This window comes from Centrocercus urophasianus, unplaced genomic scaffold, assembly GCF_019232065.1.
Source record: "Centrocercus urophasianus isolate 14NV4802_14NV808 unplaced genomic scaffold, USGS_Curo_1.0 seq_20, whole genome shotgun sequence".
Taxonomy (NCBI): domain Eukaryota; kingdom Metazoa; phylum Chordata; class Aves; order Galliformes; family Phasianidae; genus Centrocercus; species Centrocercus urophasianus.
In genome coordinates this window covers 15,729,009-15,744,301 of record NW_024884756.1, presented here as the reverse complement: position 1 = coordinate 15,744,301, position 15,293 = coordinate 15,729,009, and the positions used below count along the sequence as shown (strand labels likewise).

At 41.4% G+C, this 15,293-nt stretch overlaps 1 long non-coding RNA gene across 4 annotated transcripts in view; it reads right to left on the bottom strand.

Moving 5' to 3' along the window:
• The window catches only part of LOC122162395, a 176,190-nt gene that overhangs the window by 98,201 nt on the left and 62,696 nt on the right, over window positions 1-15,293 (bottom strand). Inside the window, exon 1 of one of the 4 annotated variants that reach the window (XR_006169538.1) lies at window positions 3,226-3,353. The exons of the other annotated variants lie outside the window; for them this stretch is intronic. This is a non-coding gene — a long non-coding RNA (uncharacterized LOC122162395). Of the gene's footprint in view, window positions 1-3,225; window positions 3,354-15,293 lie in introns of those variants that run through there. 4 annotated transcript variants of the gene reach the window in all.

Genomic DNA, 15,293 nt, shown 5'->3' with positions numbered 1-15,293 from the left:
GCATGTGCTCTTTTTGACGTGAGAGCTGTAATCTCTCCCACAGGCTGGTGCCTTCCTTTTTTCTCTGTAGGAAACTCACAGTGCTTCTGTTTTACAGATCTCTTTCAGGCATGATTAAATTGGCCTCAAAGGAATGGGATTTAACTGAAAGAAGACCAACTGGTATTTTTTAACCATGCTCAAGAATCTGTGCTTCATAAATAACAACTGGTGAGCCCGTCACCATGTTCAGCCAAAACTTCACCAGACGAACTTCAAGAAAAAGCATGTCTATCTTACACTGTGTTTAAAGGACAGAAGACATATATTTGGAAAAATCACCTTTTCCCAGCCTGCACCTTTTCCATAATTTGCTCTTGTAAGAAGCTGTGTGAGCTTTGGTGACAAAGGCATGAGAATCAGTCACTTTGCTCTATAACACTCCACTTGTCTTCACTGATTTTTCCACATAGCTGGTATTTTTCCTGTGATACATTTTAAGGACTTCCACCTCAATCCTCAGTACCTCAGGGTGCAAACCTCAACCAGGACATATGCATCAGATGCAGATTTTGTTAGAGAGGGAGAACCTCTTTCGGAAAGATGTGGCCTTGATGTAAAGACTTCAGATGATCCACCCCATCCTGCGGTAGATTAATGATTAATGGCCCATGCTGGAGAAAGTACTGAGCTTTCTGCCACTGGATCTTCCTGTGCCTTTTTCTGTTCAACTAGGCAACTATTTGTTATCAGAAATCTTTTCCTTACGTAGATACTTGCAGACTTTGATTAAAGCATTTTTTTTAACTCTTTCTTGGATAACCCTAACAGATTAAAGCATCTTTTCTTGACTTTTTTTCTTTGAATATATCTTTATAATCTTTTTCTAGCTTCATAATATACTTTAAGAACTGATCCAATATTCCCACTAGCACATTCCCTAACACAAAATGCTCTGAAGCTGCACTTCAGCTCATACTTTCGCTTTTGGTCTTCCCCAAGCTACATTTTAGGTACACCTGTGTCAGTCTTCTACCATGCTGATGCTGAACTAGACTTTCTCACAGAAGTTCCCTGCTCGACCTTGATGCTATGGAGTTTTCTGGGCCCTGTGGGTTCTTGGGCCTGTGGCAAGTGCTGTCTCTGTGCCTGCTCTGCTCTGCTGGAGTGCAGATCCCTGTCCTGGCCTCAAGACCACCCTCAGCTACAGAACAAGAGAAGGATGAGGGCAGTGTCTGTGGAACCTCAACAAGGGATTCTGGCTGGTTCTCAACTACTCAGCATTATCTGTTTGCTGAGTTTAGTCCATTTAGCATGAAAACGTTGCTTTATTATCAATAGAAATTCCCTTTCCAACCAAAAAAATTGAAGATCAGACTTGTTTGATAAGACTTGCTTCCCTGGAAGCGCAGAGGGAGGAATGTTCTGCTGCTGTCCTTTTGTTATTTACTGATTGCCTCTAATATCACTTGCAGCCCAGAAGGCCAACTATACAAATGGGAGGAGGAACGGCTCTTTACGAGGGTGGATAGTGATGAGACAATGGGGAACGGTTTTAAACTGAGACAGGGGAGATTTAGGTTAGATTTTAGGAGGAAGTTTTTCACCCAGAGGGTGGTGACACACTGGAACAGGTTGCCCGAGGAGGTTGTGGATGCCCCATCCTTGAATGCATTCATGGTCAGGGTAGATGTGGCTCTAGGCAGCCTGGTCTTATAGTTGGCAACCCTGCACATAGCAGGGGGTTGAAACTAGATGATTTTTGAGGTCCTTACCAGACCATTCTATGATTCTATGAATACTAAGCTTCCAAGGCATGGACCCTGGCTCTTTTCAGATTAATAGGCTGGCTGTCTATTAGTCATCACATTTACCATTTAAAAACATTTGCATGACCTTAGCCTCTTTTACAATCCCCTCAGACTCTTCCAGCTTTTCAAAAAGCCAGTGTGTAGATCAGAGTGTTCCCTGGCAAGCTGCTTTCATCCTCCTCAGTCAAATTTGGCTGGGGTGGTCTGTTCGCTGCTGGGTAATATTTCTCTGTTGGCTGATGGGACGTGAAGAAGTTCCACAGCCGCTGTAGATCTATGAATGCTCACACACCCAGCAGCGCTAAAGGAAAAAGGACTTAAAAAGGAATTAAAATATTTGCTGGAAGATTAAAAGATCAGGTTTTTCATTATTCTGCTCTGCAGCTAGGACAAAAGCGTAGCCCTGGCTCGAAACCCTCCCTGTATTATGTATATTAAACACCGCCAGCCTTGAACTTGTCTAATTTATGCCTCGTTTCATCATTCCAGCCCAAAGCTCATCCAGAATTACCAACCAGGCTGTTTTCCTCAACTGCCTTTGCTGAGAAAGCTGCAGTTGTGTCTGGAGCTGCTCTCCTGGAGAAAGCACAGTAAAACTGGCCCCAGAGTGAGCAATTCCTGGTGAAAGAGCAAATATGTCCTGAACTACAAGACGTAGAAGTAGTCAAAATAATCCAGATGAGTCTAAAAAAAGAGTAAGGCTGAAAAATTATTGAAGTCACCAGTAGTCATACATGGGCAAAATATTTTACATTTTTTTTTTCTCTTACTTTGTTTTGCTTGGGAAGACTTTCTGGAAGGATATATAAAGAATTTTTGTAATATTTTGGATGAAACTATTCCAGTGAGCCATCTGCTATTACTAAATTACATTATTACAAGCTAAAGGGACCATTTTTAGCCTGTAAACAAAATTTCAAATCCCTGTAAAATTCTTCTTAAGCTTCACTCATCATTTTCCACACTTGGAATTTGGTATTTGTGTTAGCCTACTGGACTGTGCCAGTGGGAAAACTAAAGGTGAAGGGAAACAAAGTAACATTCCTAATTACTCCCATTTTAGAACAAGATCTTAGCAGCCTGCTGCAGTAAAGACACTCACATGGCAGGGCTTTGTGCTTCTGCTGGAATACAGCTCTTGCTGTGTGTGGTTAAACCAGGGCCCCATTGAAGTCAATGGGAGTTTTGTGCTAAAATGTGTCTTGTGCTGTCACTTGGGCAAATGTCCACCTCCGGCTACAGCAGAAACAAAATCACCACATTTGTTTCCACTTCTGACCTGCTGAAAGTAGAATTATATTACTTGTGTATTTCATTCTGATTTCCCCCCTCAATTTAAACAAAGATACCACTGTGTTATAATCTGATCCCAAACACTGTGTGAGAGCTGGGGAAGTCAATTATAACTGGAATTGCAGACTTCGTGTACCGTTACCTTGCCTTTAACTCAATGTTTCTCTTCATAGGCAATCAAGACACAGTTTCACGCCTTCAGCTTGTACTTCTGCGTCTCATGACTCCAGCAGCATCACTGCTGGCTGTAAGTTCCCAGGTTCTCCTCACGCTGTGCCACTTCCTTCATGTTATTTTTGTCCTGCATACATACATAGCATGGGGAAAAACACACTCAATTTCTAACAGGCTGTCAAGTGGCCGTAGCAGAACTTAACCGTACCCAGACCTTGCCAAGCCAACTTTGCAAAATGTTTTTATTATTATTTTGCTGAGATAATCCAAATGCCCAGAGCACTCTTCCAGTGACTGACTAAATCTGATTTTTATTCGTGACCAGCACGAATGCTGACCTTTGCCTTCTTGGCTGATCTTTGCATCTCTCAGAAAGTTCACGGAGAGGTCAGAGCAGGACCGACTTCCTCTGTGCAGGCGTGCAGGGACACCTTTCTGCCACTGAGCCAGGAAGGGGCTGGCCTTGCCCACTGATAGCTCCAGGTTCATTTTTTTTTGGAATTCTGGACCCACCACCACCACCGAGAGCCTGGCAAGTGAAAGGGCACATCCTTTTTTATTTACCCAGCACCTCTGCTGCCCATACATTTCACTGGCAATCGCTCCCTATTAGCACAAAGTTCTGTTTCAGCTCTGATATGCCCTCAGTTTAAGGGACTGGTGCTGCACACAGTGATGAATTTTGTACGGCTGTGACTATATACTACTACAAAAGAAACACCTAGACTGAAATTCCCTTAAATAGGCTCATATTAAAGAAAATGAATTCTTCCCTTAGGTTGCCCCGGCATAGGTGCATGAGAAAAATAAAAATGATTTCGGGTGCATTCTTCAGCTGATGCCTTTCACAGATAAGCTCAGTGCTGCTTGTCACTGCAAAAGAGGGCGATGAATCTCACGAGAGCTGCTGACACCACCGCAGTGCAGGCACCCACTTCCCTGTCAGAGTGCAGAAAGCAGAGCCCTGAGAGGGCTTTAAATCTCTGCTCAGAAACGGCGACTATTTACAAACAGCAAGAATAGCCCTGAAATGGTGAAAAATGCACTCAAGTCATATTTAGAATGATTGGATGTGGGGGATATAACAATACTTTTCAAGACTGTAAGCACTGCGTATATTCATATCTCATGCTATTTATCTTGCAGATATACAGTGCTGGAAGTTGCTGGCTGCAAGCTGGTGAGCTTGTAGCAGTGAGAAGGAAAGATCTCTCCGTTTGTCACTGGCCGTATATCACCGCAGCTGTGCCCTTTGATTACACAGAGGGCTCCTCCAGCCATTAATAATAGGAAACACTTTTTGTCTGGCGAATGCATCTCAGCGCCGTCCTCTAACACCTAGGCTTTTGTGAGGTAGGAAAGGTAAACTGAAGATGGAGCTTGTTCATTACACATTTACACTAGATGCGTAAAGAAGGATAACCTTTGTTTTCCTCAGAAAGGAAAAAATGCCATTCTTTTTCCTACGATCGCCACGACTGCTTCTCGCAGAAACAATCTAGCACTGCCAATTACAGCTTGCTGAGGAAGTGACACTAATGAATCATAATAATGCTGCCCCAGCATCACGGAGAGCGCCGTGACGCCAGCCTTGCAGATTAATTGCATCACATATAATAGCGCAGCCACATCTGCTGGCCAGGTGGATCAGTGGAAAAGATTTCCCCAGAAAAGGAAAGCTTAGAGGAAATCGATGTATAGGCTGAATGCTGCATTGCCAAAATTAGATCGCTATCTGGAATTGACATAAGTAATTGATATTAAGACTGGAAAAGCCTAAACTGGTGTAAATTGTTCAGTGCTAGAGAGAACTAAAAAAGGCATTTCATGCTTGATCTACAAAATGAATCAAAATTAATGCAGTGTGTGTGTGGCATGCAGTTGCTCCTACCTCTTGCAGTACAGTGTGCCTGTGCTGCTCCAGAGACGTGTCTGCAGCCAGTTCGCTGGGGCTAGCCTACAGCAATCCTCTCCCACAGCATTTCTGAGACAACAGGAAGAAGCCAAAGTCCTTTTGTCCTAAGGCTGCTTTTAGCCATTTGCCAGAACCTTGCTTTAACCTTCTGAAATCTAAGTAGATTGCTCCTAAAGTAATGCCTCCTATTTATTTCCATGGAAACTACAACCAATACAAAGAGTGCAATAACACTGTTTGATAGAGCAAATTCTCAGCTACCAAACACTATTTTTCAGCACAGTCACCATCGTTAGCTGTGCATTTTTGCCAGCGATGAACAAGAGCTTGTGTGCCATGGTTGTAAAAATCTGTACCAGGAGAGGTGACCCGCGGCCTGTCTCCACTGCTGAAACGCACCACCCACAGCCTCACTGTGCTCACATCCACTGTTTGGTCTCCATAAACATTCCCCAAGTGACAATGACTGTCAATGGATGCCATTGTTTCCACATGGAGGAATTCAATGACATGCCTTCGCTTCACACGCACTTCCATGTCAGACCTCATTTAGTCAGACTGCCCCTCTGCTGCCATCTGCCACGCGGCAACAAAATGGATTGGAATACTGGTGGGAAGGTTCAACTTCTACTGCCATATCACTAACATCTGCCTCCAACATTGCGGGCCAACATAATAAAATAGGAGGCAGTACTTTTGGAGCAGCACTTGTCTAAAATGTAATTATGGGGAGTTTGGGGTAGCAAAAAAAACAAAAGAGAGAGAGAGAGAAAGAAAGAAAGAGACAAAAAAGAGAAACCCTGCACTTTTCTGAAATTAGTCTGGCCTTGCTGTATACTGCTTCAAGTCCTCTGCTGTCCTGTTGCCAGACACAGCCATCTCTTCAGCAAGGTCACCACTAGATTTGCACTGGATGAAGGGATTCTGGTAAATGAGTTGTTTTGGAGGAATTCCAAACATCACACAAAAAAAGTATCATTCCTGTCCTACATCTGTCCCAAAGCAGTACCCTTTATTTATGTTTTGGAAGAACCCACAGTTGCTTCATTGATGGTCTTGTGACTACGACATGTTCCTCTTAAATCTGTGCTGACAACTTATTTAGGTCTTGGAGTCAGAGTTTAATTTCCTCAAGTTGGATTTATTCCCTCAAGCTGTAAAGATGTGAAGAAGTGCATGCTTGTTGCTGACTCAAACACAGAGCTGAAAACCTCTGAGGTGGAGGCTACAGTTAGCATAGTGCTCCTCTTTTTGCAACCTCTGCTCCTCACTTCCCCAGTTGTGGACTTGGAAGTGGAGCTGATGGTGGCACAGAGCTGTGTGAACCCACTGCCTGGCGTCCTGCTGCTGGTGGTGCATTGCCCAAAGCTGCAGCACAACCTGGACAGGGTACATCCTGACTTATGGGAAGGATGTAATGTGTCATAAAGGGTTTTATTTTTGTGTAGTGCTGCTCTTCCACAGATACATAACTTAGCTGAAAAATGTCATCTATTTGTATGAATACCCACAGGAGAATTATTAACTAGATGCGATTGACTGAATTTAACCAAGAGAACATATCAGTCTGTACAAAGTATTTTTCTAAAACAGAAAAGTATACAAACTTACTTTTTGCTATTTTTACAATCTTCCTGTCCTAAATACAGTTATTATATTGGTCACTGAATTTAAATGATGAATTTTTTCTGCTTTTAAAGCCAAGAGAAAAAGATCGCTAAATTTCTTATCAGGAGATAGTGATAGACTTCTCAAAAATGCACAGCATCTTGGAACTTTGGTTTCATACCACCATTTATATTCCTGAGAAATAGACACGTCTCACATTCTGTAGCAGTGTTTTGTGACATTTGGATTTACAATGTTCAAGTTTAAGTCTCCAGCCCTTTGCAGTCTGTCAAAAACAGCTTCTCTGTCCATTTATTTTCGTCTTCTGTGCTCAGTCTGAATATCTTTTGTAAATTTATACTTGACAACCCTCGTATTTCAGCAGCTGGCTTTGTTTCACAATCTACCTTGCTTGCTCTGTTGCATTAGCTGAAACAACAAATTTAATCCATGATGTCAATAGTAAATTATAGCAGAGAAGTAATATATGCCTGACATCACTAAGGTCAAGGCCACAGCGAAAATATTGCAAATAATAGATCCAAAGGGTCTTCTCATAGAGGTAGTTGCTTGCTGCTCATTTAATGTTATGAGAAACAGATTAGTGCCGCGTACTGCGTTACATTGGCCTTTTACTTACAGCCAGCATAAACCTCCAGCTACCATAAAAGTGTTCCCACAGCATGAAAAGAGGTTCCAAAGAAGTTGGCTATGTCATTATATTTCATATTTTCTAACTGATAAATAATTAAAACAAGAATTACTTTACAGAAAGATTCATTTACAGCACACATTTTCCATTACTCTAACTGTTTGGAGGGGTTGGGGGAAACATTTATTGCATACCTTACCCAAACTACCTTACCATTAAAGTATCTAAATTACCTCAGTGAATTCTAAGCACAGAAGTGGTTGATGAATTGCTTTTTGCATAAATGCACTTTCCCTTTGCTAGAACCTAATTTTGTGTATAAATACACACACACACACACAGAGAATGAAGCAGCTACTGAATTCTCTCAAGAAGAAAAATTGAAGCCTGGAATTTTCTCTGTGTAATGAAGTTTTTCTAAACGCTGCCTGTATTATAAGCATCCTTGGACTCTCTGAGGACAAGCCAAAAATGGGTTCTTCTACAATGGCAAAAGAGCAGTTAATGAATCATTTTCTCCTCTGCAGAAGAGCTCACTCCTGTTAATTTGTTCATTTTACAGCCAGAGTTTTTTTAATATCAAAATTTGTTTTCAGTTTAAAAGCCCATTTAGTGCCAAAGAGGAAAAAAAACTCATGCCAAGTGAACCATAAGTAAGTTCAATGTATGGAAGAATATGGAGATTTCCATACCTTCAAGCTCTATTATTTATTTTATATGGCATAAAGAGCATCAACAACTAAGGACTTTCAATCTGCAGTTCATCCCTTTAGCCTGGCTCTACTTTCAAACCTTTACAAGGTGGGCAGAGTGTACTGGAGCATGGCTAGAGCACCTGGCTTGCCACATGCCCTGTCTGTTGGTATGCCATTTGATAGCTTCTCTGCTCATGAGAGTGGGTAAGCTTCCATTCCTGGTGTTGCTAGCAATGAGTGACAGACCAGATCATAATCCTTTCTTGAGGTTGTTTGGCAAGCTTGAGTGAGGCTTGTTGACAGCAGGGAACTGCTGGAACTTGTGCTTTTAACCTCTAAGCTGGACTTTTTGGGAGGGCAGTTTTCATTACTGGTAATCTGGTGATCAACTGCCAGGAAGGTATTGCTTTAAGGATGTAAATATTAAGAAGAGCCCCAAACACCAAAGTTCCTGTGATATTCTCTTACATGCAAACAAAAACTAGAAAAAGGAATCAGTTGCTTTTGGAACCAATCAGCAGTCTCAGTATAGGCTGCTTTGATGACTATTTAATCTCGCCCATAAAAGTAGTTTAAATAATGTTGTTATGTGCCAGTGCTCTTAGCACTTGCTTTGGTGTATGATGTATGGCCAGTGTCTGCTCCAGGAATCAACAAATGTGCATTATTCCATTAGCAATTTTCTGTTTTCTACAAAGCTTTACAATTTATTAGTGTTATTTATGTTAATGTACTACTGCCTTATTTTACATATTTATATCTTCTTTCCTCTGCCATGAAAAGCAATGAAAAGTTTAAGTACTGCATCTCAGTTCAGCTCACATGACATTTACAAATGCTTTTTCTAAAAACAATGTCATAAGAGTCCTTTCCAAGCCTAGAACTGCTGTTTTAACTTCTGCAAAACTCTTACTGACATCAAAACAAGACTGAGGATTTTCGAGTCCTCAGCACCTTCTTCCCTGCTGTTATTCAGAGAGGATGAGACGCTCCAGCTGCATGAGTGGGGATGACCTTTTTATCCCAGTAAAATCTGGGAAAAGCGTAGGAAGAGAAAAGATTTCTCTCCTTGAAGATGTGGATAAGAAGGTTTCAGTAGGAGGGAGAACTCATAGGGAGCAATGTGATAGTCCTGGAGTCTTTCTAAGTACTCTAAGAAGTTTATTCAACAAAGAGGAAGCTGAGGTCACTGGTTGTCCAGCAATTCACCCATGTTATGGAACAAGGGATACAACAATTTAGACAAAAATTGTTTACTTCTGGCAGACTGCTTTGCCTTGAGTTCCCTGGTACGTGATCTTCAAGGCCTGTAACAATCCTGTACATTGTCAACATCATGGCTGCATGATAGATTTCCTAAAAATGTCTTTTCAAGGCAGCTCCATTACATGCACCATCTTAGCTCTGCCTGCGTACGTAACAAGTTTACCCCAGTGATGTCACTCTGGGCTGATGCAAATAAAGGCACCATGTCAGTGAGACTTTTTCATATTTAGGTGTTGCCTGCATTGGGTCAATACTAGTTTAATCTCCGCCCAGCTCAAACTATTAGTACCTGATCAGTGTTATGTTTCTAGATATTTTATTGCTGAATTTTCAGACATTTTCAGTTGCACACCTGATCTTGTAGGTGGACATGTCCCTGAAAACAGTGACAGAGTAAGAAGGAATATATTTTATTAAAAATGTAAATATACTCAAACATGAATCTGCTTTATCTATAGAAGTTTCAAATGCCTTTGATTAGCCATAAACCACATCTGATTTTCCCTTTTCTGTCCCCAAAACGCAACTCAGCTTAAGCCACTATGGTTCCTAAATCACCATGTAAAACAGTGAAAAAGCATGCCATGCACTTGATAGCCCATTTTTAACTGGGAAACTGCATCAGCACTGGCAGCTTGAATTGCACAAGTCATGTAACAGATATGAGAAAGTAATGAGTTTCAAGATGAGTAATGAAGGACACCTCCAGAGATAGTGACTCAACCACCTCAGTGGGCAGTCTGTTCCAATGCCTGGCCGCTCATACTGAGAAGAAATTCTTCCTAATATCCAACCTTCTTTACCCTGCTTGACATTTCTGAAAATATTCCTCAGATAGAGAGAAATCTTGCATTTCCAAGATCATTTCCAAGGCACTAGACTATATAGGACTCAGTTGATACTTAATATTATTTCTAGAAGGGTAAATTTCTATCAATCAAAACATTTAGTAGGACTAGTGTGCAAATAACGTGTAAGTTTTAGTTAACATCAGTTGTCAGTTTTCCTTTTATTTTTACCGAATGCTTTGAAAGGAGGAACTTCACCCCCAAAATAACAGCTCAAAATCATTGCAACGTCATCCGGTGCCTGATTTAATTGTTGGCTACCCTGCCTATGGCAAAGCGTTGGAACTAGATGATCTCTGAGGTCCCTTCCAACCCAAGGCATTCCATGATTCTATGACCATAGGATCTTATGCTATCTAACAGTGAAAAAATTACCTGAAGCTGAACTAGCTGTGTTCAGCTTCATCCCCTCCTTTTCCCTTCCTGGTGCAACCTTTCCATCTCTGTTTCTCCAGAGGTGCCTCAGGAGCTTTGCTTGCCTGACTTGAGAAGTCAGTCTTCCTACCACCAGTCACTCTCCCAAGTAACGAGGACCACAGACTGAATTCTTTCCTCATGTCACTGTCCTAGCCAAAGAATTTACTCCAGTGATACATGGCAGTGAGAGAAGGCACAGGAGCAGTGGATGAATTTTTGACTGGGAAAGCAGTGTGCCCAAGTATAAGACTTTCCAGAAGAGCTTGTATTGGGATCCAGAATGACAATGGCTTCTCTATTCACAAGCAAGCTAGTTACTATACTTATGATTCTTGCCACAGTGCTAGAATATACACAACTGCCCCAATCGCACACACAGCAACCTTGCTCCTAGAACTTCCAGTCTCTAAATGGCAATATTTCTGTATTAAAAACATAAATACATCCTTCTATAAAAGGGAAAGAAAATACAAGTGTTGTTTTCTGCAGAAAACCCAGATGATTTGAAAATAAATATAGGGAGAATATATATCAACCAAGAGCAAACTCTGTTTCTCTTCAAACCTGTAAAACTCCAAAAAACAAATAGTCTCAAAATGTGCTCTCTGTCTCTGGTCTTCCAGCAACAAGCTCACTCAGAGCTCAGAGCACTCGCAGAAATGAATTACAAGTCAGTTCAGGGGAAAAGTAAAAAATTGGGTCATTTTTGTCTTGTTTGCAGAACTATATATCTTGCTAAGGCTTGAAAAACACTGCTTTGGATTTCCCATTTAAATTGCTCGCATAGCAGGTAACTTCTTTGGGGACATTAAGAAACAAATTAAAATGCTGTTTATGACCATTGGAAGACTGTGAAAGCATATACTAATTCTCACAAACGTTATTCTTAGAGATGTAACCAGGTGTTGCTGTCATAAATTACCATTTGCACTGAAGCAGCCCTAGGTCTGTATCTCTGGAGGAGGAGACTCAGGAGAGCCTGCTGTGCCCAGTCCTCCTTCAGGTCAGCCCCAGATGTGCTTGGATTCCTCCAACTTCTCCTTTGTCCTCACATTCTCTCAGAGGGGAAGCTGAGGGCAACAGATCTGACGGAGTCCTGGGTACCCCAAAGCTGCATTAATGCTTTACTGTTTTATTTACTGTTTCAGAGATGACTAGATATCTTCCCACCACAGTGTGCAAGAGTGCAGGACAAGGAATAGACATAATGAACTTCAGAAAAAAGTCTGTTCTTTCAGGGAACTCAATGTATTTTTTGAACTACCTTAGAACTTCAGAAGCTAGCAAAGCCAGATGAAGATTCAGACACTTTCCTAGGCAACTTTATTTATGTAACAGACAGATAACACACCGTGTTTTGACAATGATACTATTTGGTAGCATTTACCTAGGCAAAGTGAAGTTTAAATTGTAACATGCATACCCAAATGCTGAAAGGTTTGCTCGCACTCAGGTTTAAAAAGGCAGGTTCTGATGGCTGGGAACTTTCTGATTAGATGTTTAGTTCATGCTTCCTTGTCACAGTGAGACATTTTCAAGGGAAAGTTTCAACCACTCCTTTGTGCTGAAAGGCTTCTTAGCTCCATTTTGTTAAACCTAAAGATAAAAGGGGACAGGCAGACAGCACAGCCCTGCAGAAGGGTCTCACATTTGAGCCAAGTGAGACCTGAATGGATGCCTCTGCTGTCCTCCAGCCACTTAGAGGGGTCACAGCTTGACCTTCAGAATTCCAGTCAGACCTTGATCCATACATTCACTGGTTTGTTCCCTTTGCTCTTTTTGCTACGGCTTCTCTCCCTTTTTCACTCACACTTTACAAAGGTTTATCCTTATTATTTCTCTCTTTTTTTTTTTTTTTTCTTTTTTTGTTTTTCCTTCTGTTCCTGACTTGGCCTTATTCCAGCATAGAAGAGCCAACTGTTACAAACTCTGTAAAGTCTGTTGGCCTGAAGCGAGGTTTCTTGCTCAGCTCCAGGAGCTGTTCCCTTCATCTCTGCAGTGGGATCTTCCGATCGGGCTTCCAGCCTGCAGGAATAAGCTCCTACATGTTCCAGCCTGCACTGCCGAGATGACCATCAGCTTCCTTCACCCGAACTCCCAAAAACAAAGCAACCTTCCAAGCTCATTTAAAGTTGCAATGTATCTTTGCGACTGCTAGAAGCAGATCTGTGCCCTGCTGTCCCTGCCCAAGGTCAGGGCATTTAGAGCTGTTTATGATCCACTTGCAGAACACTACAAAAATTCAAGTTTGTACTTACAGTGTGTACAGGATTTTCTGCAAAAAGCCTGTAAAGAGATCTTACATTTTGTTCAGCTTGGCATTTGTGTCTGCTCTGCTGGCAGAGAGCTCTAATTGTCAGGGACACAATAGGCTGTGCTCTTATCTGTGATTAATAGACATGATCTTTCCAGAATGATAAATGCAGGTAAGGAAAGTCTCTGTGACTATATCTATGCTACATCATAGATTATCAAAAACTCTACAATGTGGACATGATAATAAGCATCTGTGATGACTTATAAGTGCTGGCTAAGAGTTCCTAATGCCTGGAGTTTGATTTTTATGAGGCTTTGTGTGGGAACATCATCCACAACAATGAAATTCAGTATTTCAGTTTCTTAGCTGTTGCTCAGCTCTCCAATCTGGTAATTTCCCCTACATTCCTCTTAGAGACTGCCTTCAAGCAAAAAGAAGAACCCACCCTGTGCACAGCAGGACAGCCAGGAGCTGTGGGAATTGGGGTAAGTGTGCCCTGTCCCTACTGTGGCCCCTTCTGGAGTGACGCATTTGGAACAACGTATATCTATTTCTTTTTCAGACAGCAATGTTTCAGGTGGCTGAGGTCCTCTGAAAGTTGCTGCAGCAATGGATGAACTGCCAACATTAATATCTTGTGCCACCCAATCACAAAGGGAGAAGTGGTGGTCGCAACTGACAACCAGTATGATTAAAAACACCCATTAAAGAGATTAAGAATCTGCAAATGCCACGGTACGTAAGATGCAGAGCACCACACTACTATGCAGATGGCAACATCTGCAGAGATGTGACATTCAGAAATGTGCAACAAGTTTCTCAGATGCTCCTGCAGCCTGAGACACAGGCCACACATTGAGAGCAGATGGCTCCACTATGCTTCATCATACACAGAAATATTGATTTGCTGTCATGCCATGGTGTAGATTTTTGTGGATAGCAGGTTAATGGCACTTGGCAGTAACCATCGCACAGCCTTTTTTCTGTTTTTTGGTGACATGGATAGTTTCTCCTTAGAGATACACAGTGTGGTACTGAGACTCCCTCCTTGGTACATCCTCATACCATCTTGGTAGGTTGGGAGCTTTGTGAGTGGAGGAAGGGAGCAGCTCAGCCCTTCTCTACTTGCGTGGGAGCCAAGGACCAGGCAGGAGGTTTTGGCTGACACATAGCTGTCTGAAGCAAGCTTTGTGAGGAGGAAGTTGTCAACACTTGAATGCTAGAAGCATAATTTTCAGCATATACATTCCATACCACTCAGAATAAGAACGAAGCATGGTAGAAAAACAACTAAAATCAACATGAGAATCATACCTGCTTTCTTTTTAATTTTGAGTTTCAGCTAAACTTAGAGACAGAGCAGTAATGGCCAGAAGAGCCTTCCAGTAAAGGCAGGCCCGAGTCCTACACCTCTTTGTCTTAGGGAACTCTATTCCTAAAACTATAATTTGGATTGGATATATGTTATTTATTTATTTGTTTGTTTGTTTGTTTGTTTGTTTACTTTTTCCACAATGAAGGCAGTGAGACATTGGAACAGGTTGCTCAGAGAGGTGGTGGCTGCCCTCTCCATGGTGACATTCAAGGCCAGGCTGGACAGGGCTCTGAGCAACCTGATGGAGCTGTAGGTGGCCCTGTTCATTTTAGGGGAGTTGGACTGGATGGCCTCTAAGAATCCCTTCCAATTCAAACAATTCTACAATTCTATGATTCTAAAAAGGTGTGCTAAGGGTTCTCTGAAAAAAATGTTTGAGTCCATGACTGGCTATATCCACTTAATAAGTCATGTCTCTTAATTAAGAACTTTTATTACACCGGGATTTATAATCCATCTAATGGCTAGATCTTCCCCAAGATTAATTAGTTGCTACAGATATATACTCCTATTTCTGTACATAAAAAATCTTAATCTTGTAATGGATACCAACAAAATACCAGGAAAGCCATCTTCTAAGTACTGGTGGTAATGACCAAGACGGTAATAACAAAAAACTTCCAATAAACACATTTATTCCTATAAAGTGGATCAGTTATAGAATCTTGAGTACAAATTTAAGATGTACAAACAATTTTATTAAAGTAAATAAAGTGTTCTTTTATAAAAAAATAGAAGATATAAGGAAAAGATGAATTATCAGCAAATTGAGAATTTGGCAGGCAGAAGTACTGTCAAAGAATCAATAGGAGAGAGTAGTCAAAAGTATGAAAGAAACTGTAAGACAGCTGTAAAAACTGCCCACTCTGCAGCCATGTGGGCATTACCAAATGACATACACATGGAACACAAAAATAATTACTTTTTTTTACTCTTTTATCAGCTTAAGGACATTTTAATAAGTCTGACTACGGCTGAAGATGTTTCAGAAGATGCTTTAGAC